Below are 17,075 nucleotides of genomic sequence, written 5' to 3'. Positions count from 1 at the left end.
CCTCTCCTATATCATCCACTGCTCCCCTCAGCAATGTATTTCAGTGGATCCATCTGTTCTGCTCCTCACTCTGTCTCTGGTGAATCCTCCCACTCCCCATACCTCTGGCCTGCACCCAAGCTTTTGTATGCATAATAAATCTTTTTTAAAAAATAACAAACCAAATAAAAAAACCAAAATGACATAAAAAGCAGGACATAAAGTAGTATAGCATAATATAAATTGAGACCGAAGAAATGGACATTAAAATGTGAACAGTGGTTATTCCTAAATGGTAAAATAATTGATCCTTTAAATTTTATCTTTTTCTCTTCCCAGGTTTTGTGTAGAGTATATATGTCTTAGATAATCAAAAAACCTTTTACTTTTAAATAAGAGGAAATGAAAGAGCACAAACTGTAAACTCAGAATTTAATCTAGGTACCACCTTACCAGCTAAGGTGGAACAAGGAACTTAGCACTGCAAAACTCAGTTTTTGCATCTATAAATCGGACAATAAAACCTCTCTCTCTCTGTATCGCACTAATATGAGCCTACATAATGTGCAAAATGGATTAATTTCTGAGCCCATTAAGGGTATTTTGGTGCTTTAGGATCTCAAGGAGATGTTGTTGGGCATACACAATACTCTCTGTACAATCTTCTCCCTTGCCCACCTAGAGACTGCTGCTGAAACAACTGCATCCAGGGCAGCCCAATGCCAAGGTCCAGCAAGCTCCTTCAATTTGGAAGAGAGAAGAGAGCCCCAGAAAGGGAGCCGTCATAAATATTTAAAATTTTGAAAATTCTAGAAAGTGCCAGGCAAATCTGAAACTCATGGATATTTTGTTCCCTTCCTCCCTCTGCCATCCTTTAAGCAAGTTTCTGTGTTTCCTGTCCCTGAGGGATAAACCAAGGTACACAACACCAGAAAATAACTGCAGGGCCAGGGTGTTACATGAGGATTTGGTAGCCAAGGGGCTTTGACAGACAAGGAGGAGACTGTTGCAGGCATGGGGCAGCATGAAAGGTGCCCAGAGCCACAACGAAGACAGGAACAAAGGACTTAGTCTCCCAACAAGTCTGGGCCAAATCAGGCAGAATTGGGGGAGTCATGAACTAAAAGCAACCCTATTCCCTCCAGCTAAGAGTGAGGTGTGGAATGTAAAAAGGTGAACAGAATGTAATGAAGGGACTTTGGTTCTAATTCACATTCAGCTTTACTCTGGAGCATTCCAAACACAAAGCCTGTTTGGTAAGGATTGTTATCTGAGGCCAGCAAAGGATAGAAAGGGGGAGGAGAACACTCAGGGTGGGAGTGATGGCTGATGGCTCAAGAGAGCATTCCAATTTATAGATAAGTGAACACAGGTCAGGGATAATTCAATGGAAGTCTAAAGAACTTGCTTGATTCCTCCTTATATGAGTTAAAACGATAAATCAGAGACAACTTTCAATGCTACAGTGGTTGTTTCATAATGTTGGAATAGATAAGTTACTGTCAGATTTCCATTAAAGATAGGTCATCTTCTTTTGTTGATGTTGTCCAGTTATATTTATTGAGGTAATGTTGATTTACTTTACAGTATATGTCTTTGGGATACAGGTTTCCACCTCTACAAATATATATTATTTTACCACACCCACAACCAAAGTCCCAGTAACCCTCCACTGAACCCCGCTCCTCCCCTTTGGCCCCACCCCCCCACAACACCCATCTTGTAGTCTTAGTCATAGTCCCATGTGCTCCCCTAACCCCTGTCTTTAACCTTTTCCCTCCAGTCCACAGACCCCCACTCCTGGATACTGCATATCTATCTTTAGTCAGTTTTTCAAAGGTCAGTTTATGACCTTTTGACTGTTTTTTTTTCTACAGTGAAACCATCCAGTATTTTTCTCAATCTGATTTATTTCACTGAGCATAATCCCTTCAAGTTCTATCCATCTTGCCACAAATGGTATGAGTTTATCTATGTTGATCATTGAACAGGATATTACTATAAATTTTAATTTCAGAAAATTTGCCTCTGTCTCTTCTTTTTTATTTCTCTAATCTGGGGGGGGCAGAATAGGGTTTAAAAGAAAATTTGAATTAAGACTATCAAGCAAGGTCATATTAATAGTCTGATCATGAAAGGAAAGTAGCAATAGATGAAAACAAAATTCCACAGGCACCTTTTAAAGATAAACTTGACTCTTAACCTTTGTCACCTTATCTGCCTCCAGTCAAATTTTCCCTTTGTCCCAGGGATTCCTCTTGGTTTCTGTATACAATGGTGGTAAATGCTCCCTCAGCATCATCCACAGCCACTCACTGACTACCAGAAGGGTATAAAGAGGTAGATTATTCCTGCATCCAAATACCTTACACTATGCTCTCAGGAAATTTAAGAGTGTTCAATACATTAAATGGATGAATGGACCATGAGGCTGTGTCAAAAATAAATTCCATATTGAAATAGCTGAGTGGTGAATGGGTCATTTCTGAACCTCACATATCGTTTTCTTCTAGATTCTGTCCTTGACCATACAGGCTCACAATATTAACTCACCAAAATGTTTTTTTTTAGAAGAGCAGGACTTGCTGTTTCCTGTGTTATCATACCCTGCCCTTCCCCTGATTTAGCACGTCTGACCCCCTTCTCTCTGTTTTAGAATTTTGCTCAAATATCAGCTTCACAGTAAAGTCTTCTGTTACAAGTCGAATTGTCTGCCAAAATATATTGAAGTGCTCACCTCTATTATCTGTGAATATGATCTTATTTGGAAGTAAGTTCTTTGTAAACAGTATTGCAACAGGGTGGACCCAGAAAAAGGGGAGGTTCCAGATTCCCTGCTCCACCCAGAAGGAGGGTGGAGCTAAGCATAAAGAGTTGGTTCATACTATGCTTCAGTCAATTGACCAAATCAAAGACTCGTGGCAAAAATCAGTCATAAAGAAGCATAATGAGCTACTTTTGTCCTGAGGATATTTGCCAAATTGGTTTGAGAAATGATGCTGGCAGAGTCGCCATCTGAGCAGGACAGAAACTAAAGAGCAGGGCCACATAAAGGCAAGATTTAATGGAAGCCTCCACATCAAGTGGGAATCTCAAAGGTGAAGTCGCTTTCCTGTTTCCACTGCCAGGGAATTTAAGGTGATTTAACTGAATCAGAAGAAGGGAGAAAAATAAAATCCAAGCGATAGTGTAATTACAGGTAACATTACTCCCATAGATTCAAAGGAACTGGGTGGTCTAAGAAACTTTAAAACCTGAAGGAAGTTTAGAGGATATCAGACAAAGGGTACCTGTGTGTCTAAAAGAGACAAATACAAATTCTCCTTAAAGAAGGGTCACAGAGTATCTCCACAAATAATATTCTAAGGGGAATGAGTAGCACCTAAAGATGCCTAAGTACATAAGGAAATCAATAGAAACAAGTTAAAAAAAAAAAAAGACCTATGTAGACTTTAGATTACTGAATTAGCAGTTTCAAATTATAAATCATCCATGATTAGTGTTTAAATTATAAGTTTAGAAATATCTGCAGAGAGTGGAAAACTACAAGAATTATCAGTGGATTTAAAAATATCATGACTTTGGGCCCTCCCTGGTGGCGCAGTAGGTTAAAGCACAGCACTAAGAAGCTTAAGCCACTTCCGCATGAGTTCGATCCCCACCTGCCCCAGAGGAGATCCACATGGCCAGGCAGACCTCTCCTGACCAGCCCGCTGCTCCCCTCAGCAGTATACTTCATTGATCTGCCTGTTCTGCTCCCCACTCTGTCTCTGGTGAATCCTCTCACCCTCCGCATCTCTGGCCTGTACCCCAGTTCTGTATGAATAAATAAATAAATCTTTAAAAAAAAAATATCATGACTTAAATTTTACCAAATGGTGAGCCCTCCCTAGTGGCGCAGGGGGTTAAAACACTGCACTAAGAAGCTTAAGCCACTTTCGCATGAATTCGATTCCCGCCTGCCCCGGAGGTGACCACATGGCGAGGCAGACCTCTCCTGACTGGCCTACTGCTCCCCTCAGCAGTGTACTTCGTCTTGATCTGCCTGTTCTGCTCCCCACTCTGTCCCTGGTGAATCCTCTCACCCTCCGTATCTCTGGACTGTACCCCAGTTCTGTATGAATAAATAAATAAATCTTTAAAATGGTGGGTACACTGTTTTGAAAACATCTGAAAGGTGTTAAATACAAATAATGATGTAAACCAACATTATCTCAATAAAATACATAAATTTTATCCAAAATGTAGAACGCCTTCCTGGTGTTGCAAGGGGTTAAAGCACAGCACTATAAAGCTCTCTGAAGTCACTGCAGCAACAGTTTAATCCCCATCCCCAGCCAGGGAGCTGACCCACATGGCACAGCTGCTCTCCTCAGCAGTGTATTTCAGTCAAATCTGTTTGTTCTGCCCCTACACTGTCTCTGGTGAATCCTCTTGTCCCCCCACCTCTAGCTTACACCCCAGCTATTGTATGCATAAATAAATATTTTTTAATGCAGAACTCAGGAATTAGATAATTATTAATGATAGAGCAAAATTATTTTTTCTGACCACAATACAAAACTAAAAAGATATGAAAGAGAGACTGAGTTGAGAGACATGAAACAAATTGTTAATAGGAATTCCAGAGAGGGAGGAAAAACTGGGAAAAGACCATATTGAAAAGCACAGCAATTGAATATTAGCAGAAGCAATTCAGGTACTAAACCAGGACTCGAGAAACCCAAGGAGGATAAGTAAAGTAGACATTTCACAGTGAAATTGTAGAAAACTAAAGGTAAAGAGAAAAATTTTAAAAGAATCCTGAAAAAGGAAAAGAGAAAAGATTGCCTTTATAGGAGCAGCATTTTCAAAAGCAACTGACAGATTTTCAAAAGTATAATGGCAGTATATTGATATAGCTTAAAATACTGAAAAAATAATTTGCAAACCTATTTTATACACACACATATATGCAATGAAAAACAGTCTTTTGTGAATAAGGACAAAATAAATAAGTATTCCAGGTAAATAAAAGTTGTTAGTTCACTACTAACAAAACTCCTAATGAAATGCTGAGGTATGTACTTGAGTCAGAAAAAAAGAGGTAGTGTATGGTATGTTTGAGATACAAAAGGAGGGAGGAGCAAAGAAAGTCAGTAGTACAAATAAACACTGACAATATAAGACATAGCTAGTAATGTTTGGTTGTGTTTAAAATTTTTAATTAAAGTATGTGAAAATTCATTTATAATTAAAAAATGAGTTTATAAGGTGAGAAGGAATAGAACTTAAGCATCCGGGGAGAAGAGTAAAGATGTTGATTAATTTAGTCTATGTTAGATTAAGTATGCAGTTTGTAAATTCAAGGGTAATAGTAAAAAAAAAAATAAGAATAAAGGCCCTCCCTGGTGGTGCAGCGGGTTAATGCACTGCAAAAGAAGCTTAAGCCACTTCTGCATGAGTTCAATCCCTGCCTGCCCAGGAGGAGACCACATGGAGAGACAGACCTCTCCTGTCCCGCCCGCTGCTCCCCTCAGCAGTGTACTTCGTTGATCTGCCTGTTCTGCTCCCAGCTCTGTCTCTGGTGAATCCTCTTTTAAATCTTTTTTAGAGATTTATTTAAAAAAAAAAATAGAAACTTTATTACTTCTAAACTGGGATGAGTATGGGGTGGTAGTAGTGAGATGCAATAATTAAAAACTCATTTAAGCAAAAGGAAGATACAAAAATATGTGTCCAAGATGATACCATCTCCAACTAGATTTGATATGCTGGAGGCATGAAAAAGGAAACTGCCTAATGTATAAATGATTCTGCCGTGGGCCACATCTGTACTAACTTCGTGCAAAGGATAGTGTCCTCTCACTCCAGCTGTTCTAATCAGATTCTCTTACAAAAACTTGAAACCATGAACAGAGCTACATAAACAGAGCTGAGACAAATGACAGCAGCAGCCCAGAAAAAAATCCACCTATGAGCCCTGTTCTGAGGCCTGAGGAGGAGTCCTGTTCCCTGTCTTCCTTTACTTCCCAAGGCCTAGCTGGTCGGCCCTCACTGAGTATGAGCTTCCAGTGAATGCTACCAGCCATGTCTCTGGCCTTCACATTGCCTTGTTTCCCTTGCTTAACTAGTGTTTCTTTGCTGTAAATAAAAGAAACTAAGAAACTAAGAACCATCACGGCTTATGCAGCTACACATTTACCCTCTCACACCCTCACAAAGAAATGCTTGGCATGGACAGTGATGTTGTTTGCTTAACAATATCTTAACCTGATAAAACCTGGAAACAACCCAAATGCCCAAAAATAGATGACTGAATCATGAAGATGTAGTATATATACACAATGGAATACCATTCAACAATCAAAACTCATGCCACTTGCAGCATTTGCAGTGAAATAAGACAGAAGGAAAAAAGAAAAATATCTGATGGTTTTATTTATAGGAATATAGGGGAACCAAATAAGACATCAGGGGTAAAAATAATAACAATACAAAACACAACAAAAACAAGCAGACAATTATAAACCAGAGACATCCTGCAGAGGAGGGGGGGAGGGGGGAGGGAGTTAGCAGCACAGAGGGCTGTGGTGATGGAGCACCAGTTAATTGGGGAGGAAATTCTACTGGGACTACACCTGGTGGGGGGGGCGGGAAACAGGCATGATGACAATAGCATTAATTCAATTTACCCCTTAATTAAACTACAATGCTTTAGTATGCCAAGTTAAGGGTATAGGTCATACAAAAGAAAATCTGAAAAATGAGAAAAGCAGTCTAAATTTCCATTTTAAAAATGGTGTAAAGGTAGATAAGCCACAGGAAGATCTTGATTTCTATGGATAAATCAGTATAAATATTGTTATTGTCTTAAGAAACAAAACTCAGACTGTGTCTACACAAGGCCAAAATACCTAATCTAAGTAGAACTACCAGATAATACAGAGTATATCTCATTACATTTGAATCACAGATAAATTACAAATAATTTTACTGTATATCCCATGAACTTTCTGGCACATACTCATACTAAAAAAAAGAAAACTCTTTTGTCATGTCAAATTCAAATTTAACAAGGGATTCTAAATATTTATTTGTTAAATCTGGCAACTCCAAATCTATGGAATAAATATTCAGTGCATTTTCTAGATATCTGATGTGTGTGATCGCTGGACAAATTAATCTCTTTTTCATGTGGAATTTTGACTATTATGCAAAGTATTCTATCTTTACATATCTTTCTTCTTACCCTCCCTTACTCTACCTAATGTTCAGTTGAAACAAAATATTTTTCTTGCTTTTCTCCTAACTCTCAAGGACCAGCTGTTCAGGGTAATTCAGTTATTGACATCAGTAGAGGTGACTTTGATAAAAGGGGTCAAATGATTGCTCTAGATATAACGATTTCAAAGTGTGAAAAAACTCAAAGTGACAAAACCAATTCATCCTACAATTGAATTCACACTTCCCAATCTGTATCACACAGCCTTGGCCATAAGGGACCATGCCAGAAAAATCAATCTCAGAGAATATGTTCAAATTTTTATTGCAAATAATGACCATCGTGGACAAAAAAATAGGAATGTTCTCCAGACAGCAAACCCACAACTTTTGGAACTTAAGTCCAGGATACTGAGAGACTTAGGGGAGAGAAAATTGGTCAAAATACATAGGAATTTGTATAAGAGCAAAAAAAAGTTGTAATTGAAAAAAGGCTAGCGTAGACTTGGTGCCATTTTCCATTGGAAGCCAACTGTACAAACATGGAAACTTCATCCACTTATTTCAGAAGTAAGGCCTACCCAGATTGGAACAAAGTTTAATTTGTTGGTATTAAGAGGATTTTATTTATGACAAAATTAATTTAAGAAAATTAATTACTGAAGGAGAGGTAGAAAACTTAAGCTATTACTATAAAATTTTAAAAATTAAACATTCAATGAAATTTATCTTTAGATATTAAAAAAGTTTAGAGGAAATTTATGAGGAAAAGAAATTGTTATTAATTTATGGTCAGAGTTTATTTTCACAGGAAAGTTATCTTGCTTGTTCACCCTCCTTATATTCAAATAAGGTTCTATGTGATTCAAGCCTATTTGTAGGAAAATTTAATTTAAAGGTCCTTTAAGAAAGAATTCGTTTTATTCCCAACTATATAGTCTATTTTTTAAAATGATTTACTTATTTCTGTGTACAAGAACTGGGGTACAAGCCAGAGGTGTGGGTGGTAGGTAAGAGGAGTCATCAGAAACAGAGGGGGAGCAGAAATGCACTGCTGAGGGGAGCAGCAGCTGGGACAGGAGAGGTCTGCCACGCCACGTGGGTCACCTCCAGGGCTGGGGATGGAACTCATGCTGAAGTGGCTTTACCTTTTTAGTGCTGTGCTTTAACCTGCCACACCAGGGAGGGTCCTCTCTTAGATTTTATTTTTAAACTGAAACTTGATTCCAAGTCCTCTTTGGAGGGTGAAGTCTGTTATTTCAGTCTTGGGAGTTCTCAGTGCCATGGGAGGGATCCTGATAGCAGCAAGATAGTTAGTCAAATATATGAAGAGAGGCAAAAACAGAGCTTGTATTCTGCTGAACTCTAGTCCATAGCTCTGCTGTCCCCAAGATCCAGCTGTTCCCCATACTTTCCACTGCCGAGTGAACGGCTGTGTGTGTTTATCTAATAAATTATTTTTGCTAATGTGAGCTATGTTCCTGTCATTGGTAAGGAAAGCACCCTGGGTCATGGAACTTTGTGTGTCATATGCTGTTTCTGCTAGGTGGCATGTAAAGATTTACATCATAAGCCCCTTATCCTTATAGGACTTTGAGCTGCATGTGTCAACTATAACATAGGCTAAAAAGTCACACATTCTGCAAGGGGATGGTTTAAGGAAAACACCTTGGTCTGAGATGACTTTTTAGTTTGCTTCAAAGGTTGGATATGATTTGACAAACTGGCAACAGGAGAACAGGACCTTAAGTCAGAGAAAATAAGTGTGCAGACAAAATGGGGCATGTGTGAAAATCAGCATGTCTGGCAGGCCAAGTCACTTAGTGGCAGTGGAGAGAAAATCTGAAGATGTTTAAGCAAGAGAGAAATGAAGTCTTTGGACTAACAAGTTCAACAGTAGGTTGGAGTGGAGGAGAGAATGGAATCATGCAGTTCTGAGGTTAGTACAGTGTTCCAAGTTGAAAATAACAAATATTTTAACTAGGAAAAAGCCAGTGCAGACTAGGAAAAAAATGAAGGATGTCTCCTTACTTCTGACAGTCACAGCATTTTCAATAAAAAAGGATATCTGAAGACTGGGCAGACTGGGCAGAAAGGGAGTGGGAGAGGGGTGAGGCAAAGCTCTTTATAGTTCTGGGGTGGAGTTATGTGAGAAAGGGTAGACTGACTGAAGGAAACTCAAGGGCTGGTGAAACATTCATGGAAGTTGAATAATAACTAGAAGTAAAACCAGGAACAGAATTTTCACTTGGTGGCTTCATAGCAGAGGAGAGAAAGTGGGAGATGCAGATCACCCAGAATAGGGATATCATGAGGTTTGTGAAAGAGAAACACAAAAGGATGAATGGAAATGGGGGTACTGGAGAAAAGAACTTACATAAATTAGTTCAGTCAGGAACGCCTCCCCGCCACGCACCCCCTTCCTCCTCAGGGGCTTGCATGACTTGAAAGTGGGAAGTCTCTAGTCTGGCTAAAGAGACAAGTAAAGCTAGGAAGACAAGAGAAGATAGAGCACAGGTGACAAGATTACTGATTCAGTAGGATTGGGGAGATGTGAGATACTACAGGGCTGAAAGAAGGATCTCAGGGCTCGAGAATACTATTCGGGCGTAGAGTGGTTCTCTCTCATGACATGCTTGTGTCTTGATGACATAACATGAATGGAGATAAAGCCACCAGGCTTGCAGAGGCTGTAAGAAAAGGATCTCTGGATATTTCCAGAATGGGGAGAGCAAAACTAGGACATCTGAAGAAAAGGGCTTGGGAAAGGCTGGCAAACAGAGTGGTGAGGACTTCCATAGCAGGTGATAAGCATAGATGATGAAAAACATAGTCAGGAAAAGGAATTGAGGGACAAGGAATTAAGGAGAGGCCCTTAGTGGTATGTCAAGGTGGAGAATAAGAGGCATGTCTGTGGAATGCTGTGCCAGGAGTAGAAGAAGTGCTGTCCTGAAGATAAAATCAGATTTTGATTAAAGTGAGGCGATGAAAGAGCATTTAAAGCGAAGATTAAGGATGTGGAATGATTTATCTCCAAGAAATCACTAGTTTCCCCAGGTGCCCAGAGGAGAGCTTAGACTGAACTGGAGAGAAACAAGAATGTAGGAAAAAGATGAGCATACTTGATAACTTCCCATAGTAAGCTCAACGAAGTGAGAGGACTCATAGTAGTCATAAGGAGGCAGACAAGACCACGGATTCACCCACTCACAAGCCCTTGATTTAGTGAGCAAATCATGCATGTGTGTACATGCATACATATCTGTGTGTGCATGCATATGCCTGTGTGCATGTGCAAGGTTATAAGGTCTCACTGGTCCTTTGCCATGCTTGGACAGGAGGAACCTATGTCTCTCTTATCAATCACTACAGTAGACATTTGAGTTTAAAGATTCCAGAGCAAGGAGATGCTTCCCTAACTCTCTTATTCAATACGCAAGCCAAAAAAAAAGGAATGCCAGGGCTGAGAGCTGAAAGTGGAAGCAAAGGTTATCTGAAGGCTATTTCTGAGGATAAGCCCATTTTCCCTTGGTGGTTTGTCTTTTCCAAAGCCTCAAGATGTGAAGATTATTGTTCCTTTTGTCTTCTCCTATTGCATGGAAACATGGATGTAATATAAACATGCTCCACTAATCTCCAAATCAGATGGAAGTTATTTTGGGGTGGCCCCAGCTCCAGTACCCCAGGTATGAGGGTCCTGTTTCATGAAGGGGGAAGCTGTGCCTAGGGCCCATGAAGGTACCCTACTCTCCAGATCTTTCCTGTGTCACTCATGGGCAGCAGCACAGTGCAATGAATAGGATTTCCAGCTCTACACCCACTAGCTATGTGCTCTTTAGCAAGCTGTTTACCTTCTCAGTCTTGGTGTCCTCATCTGGGTCACAGGTGTGGTGATCTATGATGATTACTGGACACGGGATACCTAACTGGTGAGGGGACTGCTAACATTATCATATGGATTCATTTCACTGGGTGCAGGAGGAAGGTAGTGTTTAGTCCTTAGGAAAGCAAATTAATCCAATGCCAAGATGCAAAGCACTAGGTCAGTGCCTTACAGGCTGTGTCTGCAAAGTGCCAGGTGTTCTGCCCACTCACGTGTATGTGTGTCTGTATGAATCATTCTCTCCCATATCACCACATTCAAGATAAATATCTGCTTTCCTTCATAAACAGTGACCTGCATAAAATGGAAGCCCTATTTTATTAAAACCTCTTCTGAGGGTACAAAAACCTTTCTCAAAGAGTGGGATGAAGATGTCCAAAGATAGGTAAGAGATTTTTCTGAAGCATAACTAGTCTGATTCCAACTCTCTCTTTTTCTTTGCCCTGATCCCAACAGGGTCCATGATCCCAACAGGTTTTCTTTCTGTTGTTATTTTTTAATAGTGAACTTAAGGTTCCAGCTGACAGAGTCCATGCTCAGTCCCTTCACTAGGCATTGCACAAGTGGCAGAGTTTGGCTGCCCAGAACAAACAGACCAGGGGATACGGGAGTATACAGCAGTGGTGCCACCCCAGCCTGAGTCCTCCCCATGCCCCTTCAGATGCAGCAGCCTCTCCTTGGCGTTCTGTTCCAGGAAGCAAATCCTGAACACCCCCCCACCCGCACCCCCCAGCCTAGGACTGGCCCTGCTTGCTGTCAGCAGAGACCCCCTGTCCATCAGCACCTCTCTGGGACCTGTCCAGTTTCAGTCAGGAATGTTCTTTAGATAAAGAACTGAGCGGAATGCAGGCCCTCAATTAAAGTTACCCCAGGACAGCTGGAAGTTTATCCTGTGGCGGGCAAGGATAAGCATGCTGCTCAGACAACTCTGTGTGAAACCTGCAAACAATGATGACAGTGAACTCACAGAACTAAACTGCAGGAAAAGAATGTGCCAATGGTGCTCTCTCTAGGTACCTTTGACCTGGAACTGCAAACAACCTTGCTGACCTGCCTAGCTCTTCCTGCTAGAATGTCCCAAAGGACTCCAGATTACTTCATAATTATATTTAGCAAGTGGTGGAAGGGACTGGCCAGCTAACTTTCTTTCAGAGGCCTGGATCCCTTCGTGTTTTCCCTTTGCCTCTCTTCCTAGTCCTTTTTACTGGGGACTCTTCACCCTTCCCTGGGTTAATGTTTCTCCAGCTAGCTTTTAACATAGGCAGAACAGATAGGACATGGGGAATGTTACCCAAAGTGTCCAGGTCCCAATCTTCTCAATAGGCTGAAATTCTTGGAAGCTGCATATTTTTTTTTTATCATCCAGTATTTCCTAATAAAATTATGCAAGTACTCTTGGGAATTTGGGAAATGATTCAAGCTTTTTTTTAATCAGCTCAAAAACTCTGAAGAATGGGTGCAAGTCAACACTTTGGAGGCAGAGAGCTGTCTGGAGCCAGAAAAACCAACTTTGTGAGAACAGGAAAGTGGATTATGCCCCCAAATGTATGGAAATGGAGCAAAGGGATGAAAAAGGCATGAGTCCATAAGGACATGGTGAATGGAAGAAAACACAGAGAAGAGAACACATGACTCTGTCTTGGCTCTGAATAACGGCATATAATAGAACCTTTAACGTGGATTTAATAAAACTTTGTGAGTGGGTGGTGGGGAAGAACATATAAGAGGCAATGCAGAAGAAGCTCTAGATCTTCATCTTCTACTCAATACCTAAAACTGAAAAGCCAAGAAAGGTTTGTATTTCAGAATAAGGTGAATTAGAAGTAAAGAGTCATGCTGCTTTTGTTTTCCTTTAACATTCTAGTAGTATTTAGTTTTTAAGTATTTAATGACAGTGAAATTTACAGAAATCCAAATTTAAACAAATGGAGAAATTAATGAGATGGAATAAAAGAGAAACGTCTTGGACTTTGGGTTTCTCCTCAGCCTGGAGCATCTGGGTTGTTCTAATGCCTAAGTCATTCAGAGACTCATTCTGAGGTTGAATTATCTCTACCACACCCTTTAGAGTTAGGCAGAAAGTCCTGCCAGTGTTTTCTGAAGTGTGAGAAAACAGGATTCTCCTTCATCCTTGTCTGGCTTAACAGAGACCCAAAATGGTGTGAATCTATGGAACTCTCAGCTGTAATTCTGGGGGTGAGGGAAAGAGCCTGAAAAAGGCCACTTCCAATGGAAGAATTTGCTTTTCCTTCGCTTCCCAGGATTTTGATTTTCTGTGTTCCCTAACTCCTCAGGAGATCAGCTGAGGTGGGCACTACGCGGCACATATGCTGGCACGGGCCGTCTTTAGTGGGTATGGGCACCTCTGTACTGAGACTCAAAGAGCAGGACCCCATGTGCCCCTTTTGTGGGGGTTCTGGGATTCTTGTCCTCTACTATGCCCATCACTTGTTGCATGGTGAGCTTGTTGAGGCTTTTTTCACCCCGTTCTTTTTCATTGTTCGGAGGTTCTTTATTTTTTGGCCCTTCTTCTTTTTTTAAAAAAAAATCAAAGAAAACAATAAAAATTCTTAGACAATATGAAAAAAATACTGGTGACCAGAAGGGATGGGGCAGAGCAAGCTGTAAAGAAAAGTAGCTAAACTTCTTTAACCCACTCTCTCTGTCCTGTCTTTAACTAGATGACTTTGCCACTAGCCCTACAATATAATATTCTACTCAGCGAATCTGATTCAGCCATATCTAGATTTTTTTCTAACTTTCAAAAATGCTGGATGAGCATTTTTGTTTAAATACCTGTTTCCAATTTAAGATGATTTTCTTACATAGTCACAATAATGAAATATCAAAGGGCAATAAAATTTCTTAAAAGTCTCAAATTTTAGGCCCTCCCTGGTGGCGCAGCTGGTTAAAGCACAGCACTGAGAATCTAAAGCCGCTTCTGCATGAGTTCGATTCCCGCCTGCCCAGGAGGTGACCACATGGCTGGCAGACCTCTCCTGACCCGCCAGCTGCTCCCCTCAGCAGTGTACTTCGTCGATCTGCCTGTTCTGTTCCACACTCTGTCTCTGGTGAAGCTTCTCACTGCCCCTGAGCCTCTGGCCTGTACCCCAGTTCTGTATGCACAAATAATAAATCTTAAAAAAAAAAAAAAGTCTCAAATTTTATTACCTAAGAATTTTACTAATTTATATTCTCTTGGGAATTTTTTTCAAGGCTTGCAGTTGAACTGTTACAAATATCAAATATTGTCACTTTAACAATTATTTTAATTATTTGAAAAAAATTGACATTTTCTTTTAATTTGTATTTCAATAAGTAGTAAGATTGGATAGTTTCTCATATACCTGCTAATTAGTTGTATCTTTTGTATTTGTGAATTTTATGTTTATCTCCTTAAGGCAATTTCATCTACTTAGGATAAAATAAGGTACTGATTAGCTAGATCCTAAAACATTACACTTTTAATTACTTGAAATTTTTTTGCAATTTTTTTTTATTTTACAAAAGTTTATTTTTACATCATTTTGTACGCAATTTTTTTATTCCTAGAAGAAGGTAGTAAATTATAGACTAAACTCTAAAAACATGGATGAACCCGACAGACATAATGTTGAGTCAGTTCAGAAGCCAGACACAGAAGAGAACGTACTACATGGTTGCATTCACAGAAGCTTAAAGAACAGGCAGAATTAATTTGTGATGAGAGAGCTCACAATAGTAATTCCTTGACAGTCATTGATTAGGATGGGGCTAGGGGAAGCACTTTGGAAGCCTGAATATACTCTGTCTTCATGTGCATGACAATTATATAGATATACATACATTAAAAATCCCTTAAGATTAGTTCATTTCACTTTATATATTTTCTCTGTGTGTACATATCTCCACACTTAAGACATGCACACACCACATGCATAAACTCCCCTCCACACACAGAACCTTACTTTCACTTTCCCCTCATAAACTCTCATTTTAATACTTCTATGAAGTATTAAAATGGTACCCCAAGGGTTAGTGAAACTACAAAGTTTGAGGAAGAGGCAACAGATAGAACCTTAGGTTTCTCCCTCTGTGAGAAAATAAGAGCAAAATAACCACCCTGCTGTGAACAAAGAAAGGAAGAAAGCTAGAGTTTCAAGAAATAGTATGAGGTCCACAAGACTCCAATGCTGACTACAGACAATACAGAGCAACAACTAGACCTACTGATAAGTCAAAATCAACTAGAAATGGCTAGGAAGAGATGATTGAGAAGCTGACTATGTTAATATTTGACAGAGACTAGGTATCTATGGAAAACCCTGAAGGGAAGCAGGCAATACATAGGGACTACTCCAGGACATGAGAGCGAATGTTTCAAATGAGGACCCCTGAACCTGCAAAATCCTCCATTAGAAGAGAAAATCCATTTTGCTGGATGAAGGCAGGAAAAACAAATACTCTGGGGTTTTCACTGACAAATCTTGAAGTCATGATCAACCTGACTATTCAGTAGACAGATACCCAGAAAGCACTCTTCCATAGCCTCAGGATCACCAAGATCTGGGTCTGTGTCCCTTCCACCATCAACAATCTAGCCATGAACAGCAGCTTCTCACCTAGAGCGTCTTACCTTCGTGGGTGAAACGAACAGGTTAGACAATCTCTCAGATTGTCTCCAACACTTGCCCTTCTATGATTTTAAGTAGCATGTTCCTAGAGCATCTACATATATAGCAGGATATGGCAGATACTGCCATTTTTGTTCCAATGTGTGTGTGTTTTTAAAGAATATCTCCTTTATTTATTTATGCATACAAAAACTGGGTACAGGCCAGGGGGGAGGGATGACAGGATTCACCAGAGACAGAAGGAGGGAACAAAACAGGCAGACTGACTGAAGTACACTTCTGAGGGGAGCAGTAGGTAGGTCAGGAGAGGTCTGCCACACCAGGTGGGTCACCTCCCTGGCCAGGGATCAACCTACAGCTGCAGTGGCTGTGACAGCTTCATAGTGCTGGGCTTTTAATGGGTTGCACCAACAGGGAGGGCCCACTGCAGTGGTTTTTTTTTTTTAAAGATTTATTTATTTATGCTTACAGAACTGGGGTACAGGCCGGAGACTCAGGGGTGGTGAGAGGATTCACCAGAGACAGAGTGGGGAGCAGAACAGGCAGATGGACAAAGTCCACTGCTGAGGGGAGCAGCGGGAGGGTCAGAAGAGGTCTACCATACCATGTGGGTCAGCTCCCAGGCCGGGGATCGAACTTATGTTACAGTGGCTTTGGAGAGCTTCAGAATGTGGTGCTTTAACCACCAGAGAGAGCCTGCAGTGTGTTTTTTAATTGTCATCCACATTGCTGTAAAAATCCCCCATTGTTAAGGTAAAAGCAAAGTAGTCTGTACCTCTAATGAGGAATTTTTCTGGACATCTTCAATTTACTTGTTGTTCTTTACATAGAAAAACTGAAAAGGGGAATTGCAGTCCTTAGATTTGATGAAAACTGTAGGCCTACTCCACAAATAAAAGCAAACATTCACATGGTACAGACATTATGAAAAATAGTGTGGAAATGCCTCAAAAGATTAAAACAGAAATGCCATTTCTGAAGAATATGAAAATATTAACTCAAAGAAACACTGTGTTTGTGCAGCACTATTCACAATAGCCAAGAATTATAAACAAGCAAAGTCCCCATCAACCTATGAATGGATAAAAGAAATTTACACACACACACTCAATAGAATACTACTCAGCTATCTAAACAAAGTTGAAATCCTGCCACTTTTCAGTAGCATGTAAGGACCCAGAGGGCATCATCATCAGTGAAATAAGTTAGAGACAAACCTTGCATAGTTTTACTCATGTGTAGATAAAGAAACAAAATAAGTGAACAAAAAAACAAATCTTAGGCTAAAGGAATATGCTTCCTATCTTTTCTAGCCTCTAGAGGCAGCCCACATTTGTTGGCTTGATGTGATGTTCTTTCATCTCCAAAACCAGCAGCACAGACCCGGCCCCGCCCAT

This window comes from Condylura cristata, unplaced genomic scaffold, assembly GCF_000260355.1.
Source record: "Condylura cristata isolate star-nosed mole 26May11 unplaced genomic scaffold, ConCri1.0 scaffold00014, whole genome shotgun sequence".
Classification (NCBI taxonomy): domain Eukaryota; kingdom Metazoa; phylum Chordata; class Mammalia; order Eulipotyphla; family Talpidae; genus Condylura; species Condylura cristata.
This window is presented reverse-complemented; position numbering follows the sequence as displayed.